Genomic DNA, 15,049 nt, shown 5'->3' with positions numbered 1-15,049 from the left:
GCTGAGGCCTTCCAAATCGGAAACAGTGCCCTTGAGAAAAGATTGGGCAAATAGAAAGAATTTAACCTCCTCGTCTCCACCCACATTTGGAAGGCCTCTGGTCAGCTAGAGCCAGGCGCCGAGAAACACAGAAATCACACCAGAAACGACAGCAGAATTGAGTGTAATCTTTGTCCATGTCACTGAGATGCAGCAAGACTGAATTCAGCTTTTAACCAGAATCACTGGTGAGCGTCTCCTTTTAAAACCCTGCAAGTTCTTGGTTTTTCAGGCATAGACGAGTATATAGAAAAAAAGTCATAGATGGTTTAAATTTCAGCAAGAAATACTGTTGCCTTCTTGTAAGGAAAACTGGCCAGGAAAACTGGTCCTTGGGGCAGGTGGCATTCGTGTGTCATGGTTCCTTCATACTACAGAACACCTGGCACAGGGATGGACTCATAATGTGGGTACTCAAGAGATTTAGGGTGTCATTTCATGTGCATGAAACTCTAGAAAAAAGAAAAAAAAAAGGGAGTTCCCATCGTGGCGCAGTGGTTAACGAATCCGACTAGGAACCATGAGGTGGCGGGTTCAGTCCCTGCCCTTGCTCAGCGGGTTAAGGATCTGGCGTTGCCGTGAGCTGTGGTGTAGGTTGCAGACGCGGCTCAGATCCCAAATTGCTGTGGCTCTGGTGTAGGCCTGTGGCTACAGCTCCGATTCGACCCCTAGCCTGGGAACCTCCATATGCCGCGGGAGCGGCCCAAAGAAATAGCAAAAAGACAAAAAAAAAAAAAAAAAAAAAAAGACGTACTTAGAAAATAAGTTTGTAGTCAAGTCACATTGCCCCAGAGTAAGATCTATTTGGTTCGGTTCGGTTTGCTTAATATTTAGGCAGGCAAAGGTATTTAGAAAATAAGCATATGTTTTTATTGTTTAGATGTCATTCATTGTTGGATAAAACTGTGATGCATCCCTTCGAGTTTCATGGCAGTCCCCCTGCAGTTTCATCCATGATTACAAGAGAGAACTCTCAAAGACAAGGAGCAGATGTTAATAAACTTTTTTTTTTTTTTTGAAAGCTTTCCATCAGTGTACCGTTCAACCCAGGGAGACTCCTGGTATTGTTCCTGCAGCTGAAATGCCTTTTCATTATGTTGACTCACTAGCTATTAGATTCTGTGTGTGGACTGAGCAGGTTTCAAAAAGCATCCCCAGGTAGGTATGTTTCTTAGAGTCTCAGGACAAAACTCCTCTGGGAAGCTTATTCTGCCTTGTGGGGGAGCGGTGGGGAAAGACTGCAAAGAATTCCAGTCCGCAGAGAAGGATCTTGGTAATCGCCACATATAATTAATAGCCATGAGAAGGAAGGAAGCCAGACACCATCGTGTGTGTGTGTGTGTGTGTGTGTGTGTGTGTGTGTGAGTGTGTGTGTGGGTGGGTGTGGGTGTGTATGCGCCCGTGTGCCCTTAGAAAACTAAACTAAATGTCAGTAATATTCCATCTCCATCAGACTTTATAGCTTCATCTCCTGACCCCGGGACAGTGAAACTGTTCCAGCAGCAGATCGGTGGAGGGGGCGTGTGGTTCCGAGCTCTGCCCTTTTGTCCGGGGTGAGTTGTCGTGGCAGGGCTGGTGGTGAGCGTCCTGAGGCTGTGTGCCCGGGGAAGGACAGGCACGGCTTTCTTCATCCGCTTCCCCTTGGTACCACTGATTTGTTGTCTGAGTTAAATATAGAGTTCAGTATGCAGGTGTGTGTAAGTGCAGCATAAATAAAGCTGTATTCTGCTTCGGAGCCAAGGGGGCTCCCTCTGGGGAGCTGATGTCATTTATGAGCAATGAGCAGCAGCAGCACATGGGTGTGGGGTGCTTTGTCACCGGCCAGTATGGAATTGGTCATCGGGATGAGCTTGGAGGGGGGCGTAGAGGCAGGGGAGAGAAGATGCCCGATGGAACTAAACTGGGGCACCGGGACTTGAACCCTGGAAGCCAGTCCCCAAACTCATGGACAGCCAGCCACTCAGCACCTTTTCCCCAGTGACCCTTTGTCCCCAGAAAATCCCAGAATGTCAAGATGGGATTTTCTCGGTGAGCTTCGTCTTAGGTGGGTGTTTTTTTGCCCCTTCCTTTTTCCTTGACGGAGGAGGGAGGAAGGGCGCGAAAGGGTGATGCATCAAGCTGAGGGATGACGAGAAGCTGGCGGCTCTTGCTCCTCGCGCCGGCCAGGAGGGCTGACAGTGCTGGAGTGGGGCTGGGCAGAGCCGCTCCTGGGGTTTGGATGCTAGCAAGGTGAGCGCATGGGCCTGGCCGCTATGTCCCTCCTGATTGCCACCCGGCAGAAAGTGGCGACCACTGTGTCCTCCAGTCTCCCTGCAGAGCTGGTAAGGGGTGTGTCTGCATGCGCGTGGGGGGCGGAGGCGGGGGGGCCAGGGGCCAGTTTACCTTGATTCCTTTGGAATGAGGCTTGAGGTTGACACTTTTTCTTTTCTCCCAAATTCTGATCTTACCCACCCCTTTTCCAGACTTGAATGTCACCTAGACTGCTGAGAAAGCAAAGAGGGAGAGGGGTCAGGGAGGGAGACTTTTCCAGCCTGCCCTCCCCCCCCCAGGAGATGCCTGCCCTCAGGGAGGGAGCCCAGGGCGGTCCTGGAAGAAGGGGAGCTGGGAGTTTGCACCCGGATCACTTCCTCCTAGGGATGGGCAAGCGTGGAGGAGCGGAAGCGCTAGGAAATCAGGGACATGAGGAATTATGGAGATTCCGGCAGTAAGTCGGAGGAATAAATGATTCCCGGAAATGCAGTTTTGGTGAACTCCAATTTACTATGGAGATTGCATTGCTTTCCCAGGGCATAAAAGCGAGGAGTCAGCGGAAGACGTGGAGTGTGATGCGTGGCAGCAAAGCTGAGGAGGGGTGGGGTGGAGAGTGGTGGGAGACGAATGATTCAACTCCTTCAGCTGGGGTTTCTTTGCTCAGGAAACTTAAGTCAGCATTTTACCCTGGCAGGGGACGTGGGTGTCTTCCCAGATAAACCCTCTCCTCGCCTTTCACTGCCATCCCCAGCCAAGGGCTCACGGTAGAGAAGGTGGGCTGAGTAGTGGGGTGAGGACGAGGACGGGGTACCCCGTGCCCAGGGCTGTGTGTGTGAGCCTGTGTACAGGTGTGAGTGAGAATATGTAAGTGTGAAAGCTCGTGGGAGTGTGTGGGAGTGTGTGTGCAGAGCCGGGTGGGCGTTTGAGGCGTTTGAGGCTGTGGGACGGAGGAGGTCTGGTCCTCGCCCTTCTCTCCAAGGACCAAGGACAGCATGGTTATCACCTTGTCTGGGATGCTGGAGGAGGGGCCAGAGCAGTGCCCGCCCAATCCGGCCTCACCTGACGCCCCGGCAGGCGGCCCCGCCCACAGACGGCCCCGCCCAGTGACCACGCCCTCCCCGCCAGCCCCGCCCACACCTGGCCAGCCGCCCCAGCCCCAGTCTTGCCTGTGATTTCCAGGGTGACCCTTGTATTGCAGAGGAGTCACGAGAACTAAGAGGAGAACTGTTTAAATTCTGAAATGGACATGTCTTTCTTTTACCTCCTCCCAGAGCCGTTCTGTCACTTCCAATATGCAGTTGGGAAAATGGGAGGCATTTGTTGTGGGGCTGTGTGTCGGGGAGAGTGCTCAGATGGGCATGATATTTTTTTTTCACCTTTAGTACCGGCGTTTATTGCTTAGGCAACGTGGGGTGACTTCCAAGAACAGGCGAGTCCCTAACCTGCTTTTTGTGCAGCCTCCGAAGGTGGGAGTGGGGGGTCCACAAGCTCAAAGACTGGCGAGTTCCCATGGCTTTATGTTGTGCCATTCTTGGTATGAGGGCATTCTTGGCACAGGGTCGTGGATGGGGGGCAGCCAGTCTGCAGTTAACACATGTGGGAAGTAACATAATGTCTTTCTATCAAAGGAAATGCTGGTGACTCCATTTTGCTGAAATGCCTTCCTGTGACCCCCACCCCCCCCTTTCTGTCTTTTCCCAGTAACAATTGTTTCAAATTAGCCAACGGGAAGAAAGTGCGCCCTGACCCGACCCATGGGAAGGGGACAGGTCCATCACCTGCGTTAGGGATAAATAGGGGAGGGTCCTTTGTTCGGCATCCACACTTTTTGGAGCGCCTGCGCCCTTCTGCAGAAGTAAAGAGCCTTGTCGAGATTTCTCCTTGTCCACGTGTCTCACTTTCCACCCTGAGGACCTGAGCCAGAGTTATTGTAATTCCAACACCCATAATTTTATTTTGTTTATTTTTGAGGGGAAATCCTTTTCCCCTTTGTCCCAGCTTTCTTGGGATTTAATGGACATACAACATCATGTAAATCTAGGGTGTACCATGTGACGACGAGATGCTCTTACGTCTCGCCAAGCGATTGCCACGGTCGGGGTGATGACGAAAGAGGCCAGCTCAGGGAATTACCATTTCTTTTTTAACCTGTAATTTTAAAGCCCACCGAAGCAAAGAAGAGGAAGGAAAGACTTCTGAGCTTATGACGCTTCGGAAAGAGAGGTTCTGTTGCTCTTTGAGGATTTTCCATTGTGAGCCGAAAGCGGATTCAGATTTTCCATCCCCTCTGGGTTGTTCTTTGTCGAGAATGTCTTGGGCACAAAATGTCAGGAGGCAAACCCCACAGAGAAGGTGCAACCGTCCTTAGAGTGACAGGAAAAAGGGGTCTCTGGAAGCCGGAGGATGGCTGTCGGTGCTTGCACCCCACAAAGTCTAGAAAAGCAGCCTGCTGCCCATCTGAAGTCAGGGTGGCTGTGATCAGTACCCAGAGCAGATGTGGATTTTGGGGGGAAGAGATGAATTCACTGCGCTTTGAGGAGGGCGTTGATGTGTAAACGTACATTGGTGAGGGAAGCAACCATTTAAATATGTGTTTCTTTTGGGTGTCATTTGAGCTCTTAAAAAAGGAAAATAGGGCAAAACTTCCTTTCCCTGAATTCAGTAGCTTACATTTTTAGAGGAAAATAGACAGTCGAGAGGAAAGTAAACAGTCAAGGAAAACTACAGAAATCTCTCCGCAAGTTTTTAGCAGCTATTATTCCCCCCCCCCCCCCCCCCCCCGCCAGGGTCGCCCTTGAGGCTTATGGTGGTTCCCAGGCTAGTGGTTGAATCAGAGCTGCCGCCACCGGCCTACACCACAGCCACAGCAATGTGGGATCCAAGCCTCGTCTGCAGCCTACACCGCAGCTCCTGGCAATACCGGATCCTTAACCCACTGATGGAGGCCAGGGATCAAACCTGCATCCTCATGGATGAGCCACGTCGGGAACTCCATTTAGTAGCTATTCTAATCAAAATTAATTTATTTATAGTTAAAATTAGTGTTAATTTTTTTTTAAAGGAGATTCGGTTTTCTGCAGCTGTGATGTTTAGTCTCCTTTTATGGGTTAAACTAATGTATGTTTACTTATAGCCTCTGGGCTCTGGCAGCATCTGTCTTTACAGCATTATTTCACCCAAGCCATGGGACCAGTCTTGAGGACACAGTCCCACTGGGTCATTCACTGGCCATCAGTCTGTGCAGGACGCTGACTCTTCCCACTCATGGTCCTGCAGGTCTCTTGAGCCGGCCCCAGAGTTGCAGTCTCGCACCCTCCGTACGTCTCCTCCCCAGCTTCTCTCTTTTCCGTTTCATGCATATGTGGCAGGGATTTCAAAAAGTGTTGATTCAGTGAATGGATGAGCCAGTGTTTTTGAAAACAATGGATCTAGCACCAGAATGAAGCCTATCATCTTCCAAACACACCCCCGGCTGTCTTTCTTTGACTTCCTCCATGCTGACACCAATATTTATTTAAACTCTATTTGGTCTGGGTAAGAAGTATTGTGTGGGCATGGTCTGCCAGAGCCAGGGGTGCCTTAGGAAATTCTGCCTCAAAGATGCTTGAAGTTCTATTCCTAATGTATCTTTTGTGATGTTTCAACCTTAGCAGCAAATCACAGGGAACCACACCTGGTTACTGTTGAAACACAAAGTTGCACCTTTGGGAGTTTCCCTTGTGACTCCCTGGAAATGAACCAGACTAGTATCCGTGAGGAGGAGAGTTTGGTCCCTGATCCCACCTTGCCCTCGAGCTGTGGTTTAGGTCGCAGATGTGGTTTGGATCTGGTGTAACTGAGACTGTGGCTGTGGTGTAGGCTGGCAGCTGTAGCTCCAATTCAACCCCTAGCCTGGCAATGTCCATATGCCGAGGGTGTGGCCCTAAAAAGCGGAAACAAACAAAGTAGCAAAGTTGTAACTTTGGAGAGTGTTTGTGCTCTTGCTCCTCTTCCCCGCCACCGCCCCCAATCCCCAATCCATACACCTCACTTCATCTTTGTGTCTGCAGAGGTGATAGGACAACAGAGGAAAAAAAAATTAGAAAACAGGAAAAATTTGGAAAACTAGGAAGAAATTGGAATAATAGGAAAAGAATTGTGTGCATGTGGGTGTGTGTGTGTGGATGTGAGTTCTAGCCCCAGAATCAGGTCCCTCAGTCATCTCCACCATCCATGGCATTCTTCTACCCTTGCTTGAGTTGGACTGTTCATTTTATATTTCCCCAAGATCCCTTGGGGGGCAGAATCTAGACCACATTGAAAAATAGATGGTGGTTAATACCCCAGCTTCTCAGTCACCCAGCACATCACCTGCCTGGACTCAGGGAAGCACCTTTAGGTGTCATCTTTACTAAGAGGGGCACTGCCTCTGTTAGCAGCAGATGGATGGGTGTGAAGTGCAATTTCTTTTAGGGGTTCTTTTCTTTTCTTTTTTCTTTTTTTTTTTTTTTTGTCTTTTTGCCTTTTCTAGGGCCGGTCCTGCGGCATATGGAGGTTCCCAGGCTAGGGGTCGAATCGGAGCTGTAGCCGCTGGCCTACGCCACAGCCACAGCAACGTAGGATCCAAGCCGCGTCTGCGACCTACACCACAGCTCATGGCAACGCCGGATCATCAACCCACTGAGCGAGGCCAGGGATCGAACCCGCAACTCATGGTTCCTAGTCAGATTCATTAACCACTGAGCCACGACGGGAACTCCAGGGGTTCTTTTTTAAAAATTTATTGAGGTGCAGTTGATTTACAATGTTTTGTTAATTTCAGTTGTACAGCAAAATAATTGAGTTATACACACATATGTATCTTTTCAGACTCTTTTCCCTTATAGGTTGTTACAAAATATTGAGTAGAATTCCCTGTGTTCTACAGCAGGTCCTTGTTGTTTATCTGTTTTATATACAGTAGTATATATCTCTTAATCCCAAACTCCCAATGTATCCCTCCCACTACCCCCTTTCCCCTTTGGTAATGGTAGGTTTGTTTTTGAAGTCTGTGAGTCTGTTTCTGTTTTGCGAATAAGTTCTTTTGTATCACTTTCTAGTAGATTCCACATATAAGTGCTATCATATGATATTCGTCTTTCTCTGTCTGACTTCCTTCGCTTAGTGCAATACTCTCCGGGTCCATCCATGTAGCTGCCCATGGCACTGTTTGATTCTTTTTATGGCTGAGTGATATTCCATTGTATACACGTACCATATCTCCTTCATCCAGTCCTCTGTTGATGGACATTTAGGTTGCTTCCACGTCTTGGCTGTTGTTAAGAGTGCTGCAGTGCACACTGGGGTGCATGTATCTTTTCAAATTATGGTTTTCTCTGGATATATGCCCAGGAGTGGGATTTCTGGGTCATGTGGCAACTCTACTGTTAGTTTTTTGAGCTGCCTTTGCAGTGCTTTTCTTTGAGGGGGCTCTTAAGGGAACTTCTATGAGGGCTGTTGGGTCAATGATGTAGCGTTATATAGATTTACACTCTCCTTTATTAGATCTAGAAGGAGTTGCCTCAGCTTTTTCCTTTTACAGGTGAAAGTCAATGACCTCTTTCAGTTGAGTGCTATGATTCTAATCCAGACGGTGTCAGTCCTAGTTCAGGGTGTTTCCCTGTGGCGGCTGCCTCTTCCCTCAGGTGCCTCAAAGGAACAAAGCGAGAATGAGGGAATAAGAAGCAAGGCTGCTACTTTCAGGAAAGAGTCCTTCTCTCAAACCGTGCCATGTGAGATAGGAACTTCTCCATCTGCCTGTGGGTTCCATGCCATCAACTTTCAGCAGAACTTCCGCTGCAATATTCAAGGGAAGTGGGATATGTGAGGGCACGGGGTGGGAAGTTACCTTAGGGCTAATTTTTAAATCCTTTTTGTATCCAATATGAAATGCACCATTTGCTATTTTAGGGATATCAGAATTACTTCTGTGCCCTGTGTTTTGATGTCTAGAGAGAACCATCCAGTTGATCAAGGATGACTATAGGTTTAGTCTTGGAAGCATCTTGACTGATTCTCAAACATCTGCTGGAAGTCGCTCATAGAAGTTCCCACCATGGCGCATCAGGATCAGTGGCATCTTGGGGGCACTGGGTCACAGGTTTGATCCCAGGCCTGGCACAGTGGGTTGAGGATCTGGCGTTGCCACAGCTGCGGCTTAAGTCCTGACTATGGGTCGGATCTGATTCCTGGCCCGGGAACTCCATGTGCTGCAGGGTGGCCAAAAATGGGAAAAGAAGAAGAAGAAGCAACTGCCTATAAACTAATTTTTCTGTTTTTTCTTGTTTTTCTGTTTTTTGTTTTTGTTTTTGTTTTGTTTTGTTTTGTTTTCCTGTTTATTAAAGGCTCCCTCCTTTTTAGTAATACTGACGGGTTGTATCTTGTCAGAGCAAAGAACAGTAAACAAGTCAGGGATGCATTTCTTCAAGGTTTAAAGAAAAAAAAAGAACAGACCAGCACGTACACAGCGAGTCAGAGTGGCCGTGGTCCCTGGGAAGGTGTCTTCTCATCAGACTCCCAGCTGAGTGTCCCAGGAAGAGGGGCGTTTAATCTCTATTTTTGACATGAACATTCCTTACTTCTGGTCAGTGTGCCCTTTTCTCTAACAATGAAAGCAGGTGTACAGTGCATGTTTGCTAGGCCACAAATAGACTGCTTTAGTTGGCATGAAGTCCAGGTTACCTCATGTATAAGCCAGGGTGACATCCGCAGATCTCCGCGTGTGAACATGTCTTTTCTGAGTTGCAGGTGTCTGTTTTCATTTCATTTGGTATTGGTTTGCAGAGAAAGAGGAGGTAAGATAAAAGAGATAGCATTCCGTGATTGGATATTTTGTTCTTGGCTGCAGCCACAGCATGCAAAAGTTCCCAGGCTAGGGATCGAACTCGTGCTGCAGCAGTGACCTGAGCCACAGCAGTAGAGACCTCCAGGCCCGTAATCCCCTGAACCACCAGTGGACTCCCTGTGATTGGATAGTTTTTAAAATTAGGATTTTCAAATATGTCCATTAGTGGAACAGTTCCTTCTGTCTTAAAAAGTCGGTGAATAGAGAAAACGTGGGAAGTTCTTGCTTCTCCTTCAAGGCTCAATCTTACAGTTTATTTCTCAGGAAAACCTCTGGCCTTCCCGGTCCAGACAGACCTAGCCGTCCTCAGCCCTCTGCATTTGGCCTCAGCCCCTTAGGATTAATGGAATAAGCCGTGTGTCTTGTGTATCCGTGTTTTATCACTACAGTATGTCGTACGTTGTGTGTGGGGGAAGCAGAACAGACAACTTCACACTCGAGTGTGTATCTTCCCTTCAGACTCCTTCCTTTGGTAGTTGTCGTGGGTCCTTTCCTTCCAAGCTTTCTGAATAACTTTTACCTGTTCAAGTTCTTTCAATCTTCCCGATGGATAATCTTTTCAAACAATCTGCAAACAATAAAAAATACTTTGGTGCCAAGAAGAGTAAATAAAACAGATACCCAGAGTGAGGGATGTGGGATTTGGTTTCCTAAAAAAATAGTTGTCCTAAAAGTAAGGAAACTGATTGTGTCCGGGTGTGTGTCATCAGTGTGGGGTCCCTCTGGGAATTACCTGTGGAGCAGAAGTGCGCTCAGCCATGGCACGGCTGCTGAAATAAATGACGAGGTAATTTGAGGGAAGGCATATTCTCTCTCTCTCTCTTTTTTTTTTAAATCAGCACCCACGGCATATGGAGGTTCCCAGGCTAGGGGTCGCATCAGAGCTGTAGCCGCCGGTCTACACCACAGCCACAGCAACGCCAGATCCTTAACCCACTGAGCAAGGCCAGGGGTCGAACCCGAAACTTCATGGTTCCTAGTTAGGTTCGTTTCCTCTTCGCCATCATGGGAACTCCTTTTTTTTTTTTTTTTCCATATTCTCTTTGAATTAAAGACACCCCCCCCCCCCATCTCTCTTAGGCCTATAATCACACCAGGCTGTCCTTTCTCCTGTACCGATGGCTTCTCCAGGATGCCTGGAGTCATGCATTTCTTTACACATTACACCGCAGCTCACCTGGTGTTGAAGTCCAGATGCTCTCATAATGGCAGTCACAGCTTGGTCTTCCCAGCTTGAACTGGAGAAGAGTCTCATGGGATGAGGCAGCTGCAGGGTATATGGAAGCTCTCACTCTGGGGAGTCACCCTCACTTTGGGGTGCACACTAAGTGCCCCTGTCCCCAGCAGGCTGGTTTGGGGATTGCTGCTTCCCCTCTGGCTTTCCTGCCCCAGTGTTGACTCCAGACATGTGGACACAAATGCCTCAGGGCTGAGACCAAGCCAGGTCCATATTTAAATACCCATTTCCCAATATCTCTGTGAGTGAGTGAATTACATGCCCTTTATAAGTCAGTCTCATCCAACACATGTTTCTTAGGTAAGTTATTGCCCTAAACTGGATGTTCACCGGCCACCTCTGAAGGCTCCTTCCCATGCTTCCTGCTTCCTTACCTAAAACAGAGGCCAACTGATGCTCCCGAAATACAAAAAGCACACATGCTCTTGCACATGCCTGTTTCACATTCAAACAAGCCGATCATGCTCATTGGAACACAACCTTTCTCTTATTTTAGGTGCTCCCAAGTGAAAGCAGCTGAACTTAAGATCAGGCGAATGCATTTATCAAACATTCAACAAGTGCTTGCTGGGCATCTGCAGTGCAGCTGGGGATGTAGCTGTGTACCAAAGAGACAACGTTTTGTGTTCATGTCATGTGCATTTTAATGAGAGAAGACAGCATGAAAGAAATACTTGTCAGGTGGTGACACATGCTAAGAGAAGAATAAAGCTGGGAGAGGGGGTGATAGGGAAAATCTGTTTCAGAAAGAAAGGTCCTAGAAGGCCTTTCTGATAAAGGTATGTGAGCAAGAACTGAGTGGGGAAAGGGCCAGAGCTGTGAGCTTATCCCAGGAGAGTCAGCGGTGTCTCTTGTCACGTTCCAGCAGAGTTCTCCTCTGCCCTTGGGTCACAGAAGAGAGGGAAGCAGCAAATTAAGATATTATGGCGTTCCCATCATGGCTCAGTGGTTAACGAATCCAGCTAGGAACCATGAGGTTGCGGGTTCGATCCCTGGCCTTGCTCAGTGGGTTAAGGACCCGGCATTGCTGTGAGCTGTGGTGTAGGTTGCAGACTCGGCTTGAATCCTGAGTTGCTGTGGCTCTGGCATAGGCCGGTGGCTACAGCTCTGATGCGACCCCTAGCCTGGGAACCTCCATATGCCGTGGGAGCAGCCCTAGAAAAGACAAACGACAACAACAACAATAACAAAAACCCAACTTTCCTAACGGTGTTTGTAGAACTGTCTTTTTTCTGAAACTGTTAGCTCCTTGAAGATAAAGCTTTTCTTTTCACCTCGACCTTTATCAAGGGCTCAGTAGATATTTTCTGAACAGATGAATCCTGTCCATCGATAGTCAGTTATGCCTCTGCATGGACAAAAGTTCTCTTGTGTTCCAAAACAGTAGGAAACGGCTAGAGGACTGTGGCAGTGTCATGAGACTCGTATCACTTAAACATGCTCGAAGACTGATTCCATCTCCCTGAAGCCCTGGCTCAGCCATGGCGGGAATCCGTAATGTCCTCCAGATGCGACATGAGGAGCCCAACCCTTGCCTGCAAGGAGAAGCAGACACCATGAGTTAGGTGTTCTCAGGGCCTGAGCTGGAAGTTTTATGCCTGTGCATAACCTTCTCCAAAAGTATCAATGCTTTGGGGTCGTGAAGGACATAATGGGGCTACTTACCTTGAGCTGCAGCTCCTTGAGTACCCCGATTTTAGTTGTAAGTAACTCCTTGGTGTCACCTGCACGTGTGCAGCCAGGACATCTTGCAGTCAGTACAGAAACCTGACAGAGAGAACAGCACTAACTCCTCTGGGATACTTGTTTCTGGTATCTTGTTCATTCCTTCTGCCTTTTCCCATCAAATCCACAGAGCCTCGCTTGACCTCTTGGGCACTCACTGACTTCCTGCTTCTCTGAATCCACGTAGCATTTACTGTTTAAACCAAACGAGTCTTTCAGTGAACATTTCCTGTTGAATAATCCCAGTGATGGAAATAGAGTCATGATCAAGGGCAATAAGCTCCTTAAAGGGGCCATTTTTTATAGTCCATTTCTAGGCTACTTAAGATCATTTTGCAATTTCAGTTTGGCTGGAGAATCAAGATGAAATGACATTCTTAAACTCTTCAAAGGTGGAAAATTTATATTCAAATAGCGGGGAAAATAAGTCTAAGCAGCTTTGCCGTGTGATTTGCATAGCGTGTTACGCATTTAGCATTTATGACTGAAATGGACGGGAAGTGAATAGGTTCTGGGCCTGACAGTGTTTCCTTTGAACACAAATCTATCTTAGGGCTGTCAGAGCCAGTGGGAAGATTCCTTCAGAACCAAAACATTGGTCACTGGCACAAAATATTTTGACATTTTCACTTCAAATCAAGATGCTGGAATGCAGTCCCTCCAAAGTCCATAAACCTGACACAGGGCCAAGCAAGTAAATGGAGTTCTGATTCCTCATTAGCTTTGTGCTGATTGCAACCTGTGGGCATCTCAAGAGGGTTTGGTTCCTTGTCTGCTGAGAGGAGGAGGACTCAGTGCCTGGCTAAAGGCCCCTGTAGTTCTCTACTTAGCATTACTTATGCAGGGGTGTTCTGGCTGACAGCCCTGCCCAGGGATCCTGTGCTCTCAAGCAGAGAAAGTCTGCCCTTCCTGCATGCCCAGGGCCTCGGACCTGACCTCTGGCTTTGCACCAAGAAGACTCACTGCCAAGGTTCTGGTCTTTCCATCAGAAGAATTGAGTTTCCTGACCTTGGGAAGCTGCTTGGGCTTCACTGTTTTCATCTTGAAAGAGAAGCATTTGGAAGAAGAGAAAAAAATATGAGCAACAGTTAACACTTCCTCGGAACGTACAATCTCCTGGATGTTTTAATTCACTCAGAGCAGACAGCTCTGCGACAGATACCCCCTAGCCTCTCCCATTCATAGAAGGGAACCTGAGTGACTCGTCCCGGGGCACACAGCTGGTAGACCAGATGTCTCCCTGGGAGCCCAGGCATGGATCTGCTCAGCCGGTCTCCCCATGCTGTCTGCCAGCTGAGCCCCAGGCCCAGGCTGAGGAGATGTGGAGAAAGGAGAGGACTGGCAGATTGCAGGGAGGGGACCGCTTTCCTGATGGCCACCTTTGTGGGCCACCACTGTCTTCTCAGGATGCCTGAGAATGCTGCACACCCCCGCCCCCCCCCCATCTCTGCCTTCCTTTCCTGTCCTACCTCCCTTGGAGACCAATCCAGCCCTGGGTCATAGCCTAGCATCAGAAATCCTGCCAATAAACCATTGTGGAAGCTCTAAAACAACGCCCTCTTCATCAGAGAGGCCCCAGGCTGCCAAGGTGGTGAGAACATTCCGTGACCTCACCTGGAGATGCTTCCCAGCATGGCCCGGTCTCCAGGTCCTCCTTCATCAGAAAGCCATCAATCACAGCCATAACTACACCTTGCTGGACTCCTGTAGCTCCGATAGGACTTGGTGATAGTCACTCATGAAGCTCTTTCTTCAAACAAAACCTTTAAGTAGGTGCAGGATACGGAAGGATCCCGGGGAGCCGGCTCTGGCTCTGGCTGGTGGAGGTGCGGACAGACAGAGCTCTGCGGCTCCACCCTCAGGCTGCCTCGCCCGCCCCAGGCATCTCTGTGCATCCCAGCGCTCCCCAGAAGGCAGACCCTAAAGGGTACTTGACAGTCACTGAGCTCAGTGACCTCCAAGGCCCCTGCCACTTCTAAACACTGCTTCCGTCTCTGCTTCCTGGTACTGAAGATACTTTAGAAGGTCCCACAGATGGGTGCTCACTCGCAATGTTATTATAGACCGTGAATAGGCAACATTAAATTTTATGATGAAACAAGGGAGAGGAATCTGTATGGTTACCTTTTCCTGCCCCAGTGGACCTCCCGCTTCCCAGGGAGCAGTTTGGACAACTCAATATCGGCCACGCTGTGCCGCTGTCACCGCTGGAACCCTCGGCTTTTTGTGAACTCCCTTCAGTTTGGTCATCTGTACTATTCTTGGTTACCTACCCCGGGCATTTTTGTATTGTGTTTTGTTTCTTATGTGTATTGTTTCAAAGTTGCAGTCATACCAACTTTTTTTTTTTTCATAGATTTGAAAGTTTACTCAAGTACCTTAAGTTCAAAGATGCCCTGTAGATACAAAGTTTAGCTGTCCTACAAAGCCGAGGCAGGTACATGGATCTCAAGGAACTTGAGTGAAGAGTCATGTTTAGTGCAATCCAAGTCTTCGCCCTTCCCAATGTCATGGCTGTTTCTCTCTTCTGGGAAGAATAAGTCTTGGCTGCTTTGTCATACCTCTGGCCAGCTTACTGCTAAGTGTAGTAAGTGGCTGCCACTGTAATAGAATTTGTGGAGTGCTAAAATCAAGATGCCCCTAAATATTTCCTTTATAGATGAGCAGCTGTGCCAGAAAGATCTGTGTGGTTCAAACCTATGCCCCAAGGCTAAGAGCTTTTCTAAAACGCCAGAATTCCTGCAGGTCTTGGCTGTGCCTCACTCGTTCCTGGCAATACCTGGGGTATCATAGGTATCCTGAACAGGCACCTTCCACAGGAGCCCTCACAAAGCTGCGAGATAACGACCAAAACGCACCCCTTGGAGCTTAGACATCTTTACGCATGTGTGTTTGTCCCAGATAACAAGATGGGAAGGAAAAAAAAAAAAAAAAAA

General features: G+C 48.4%; 1 protein-coding gene and 1 long non-coding RNA gene across 3 annotated transcripts in view; both read left to right on the top strand.

The window, feature by feature from the left end:
• Positions 1-15,049, top strand: part of DPP6 (dipeptidyl peptidase like 6) — a 1,001,611-nt gene that overhangs the window by 179,020 nt on the left and 807,542 nt on the right. The window lies entirely within an intron of this gene.
• LOC146394872 (uncharacterized) lies at positions 8,510-14,211 on the top strand. Its single transcript, XR_014833479.1, has 2 exons — positions 8,510-9,362; positions 11,512-14,211. It is a non-coding gene; the product is annotated as an uncharacterized LOC146394872 (long non-coding RNA).

Source organism: Sus scrofa, chromosome 18 (genome assembly GCF_054392235.1).
Source record: "Sus scrofa isolate SSC_HxYL_T2T_F1_AM1 chromosome 18, Sscrofa_HxYL_maternal_Yorkshire_Landrace_v2.0, whole genome shotgun sequence".
Lineage (NCBI taxonomy): Eukaryota > Metazoa > Chordata > Mammalia > Artiodactyla > Suidae > Sus > Sus scrofa.
Note: the sequence above shows the minus strand (reverse complement) of the source record. Positions and strands in the feature narration are given on the sequence as shown.